Genomic DNA, 640 nt, shown 5'->3' on the forward strand with positions numbered 1-640 from the left:
CCGTGAAAGCCTGAAGCTACCAGGGGCCAGTGCATGACAATAAACTAAGAGTGAAGCCAGTCGGAGGAAAACACAGTAGAAAATGGAGATACAGAAGGACCACGTCCACCCTGGATCCAAACTTGCGTGCAGCTGACCTTCATGATGTGTGTGCTCAACTGGGTGCTTGTTTGTGTGATGTTTCTCCGCTCTAGCAGACTAGGAAGCCCCTGCTGTCGGGGCTCTGATCATCGTGGTATCTCCAAGGACAGTCATGTGCAAGTTGACCGAAATAACCAATCGACAAATGAACGAAACACCTGCCTGAGACTGTCCTGGAGAATCTGGGTGAAAACACCGCAGATCAGTGTCCCTTCCACGCCTTAGACGACACGTGTGAATACCCAGCAAGCTCAGGTGGGTGCTGCAGAGTGTCGGTGGGGGGGATGTGTATTCAGCTTCTGCTCCGAAGTCGGGGAAACTTTTAATGGTCCGCGTCCCTGGGTGATCATTCCTTCCTCCCCCAAACAATGGAAGGCTGGGGCTCTCTGCACCCCCTTTAATCCATGTAGCTCATCCCCTAGGAGCTATTATGTCATCCCTCTGGGGGGACATAATGCCTTAATCCTGAGAAAATGCACCTGCCTATAAAAGCAATTAA

Source organism: Panthera pardus, unplaced genomic scaffold (genome assembly GCF_024362965.1).
Source record: "Panthera pardus isolate Hobbes unplaced genomic scaffold, ASM2436296v1 HiC_scaffold_5, whole genome shotgun sequence".
NCBI lineage: Eukaryota > Metazoa > Chordata > Mammalia > Carnivora > Felidae > Panthera > Panthera pardus.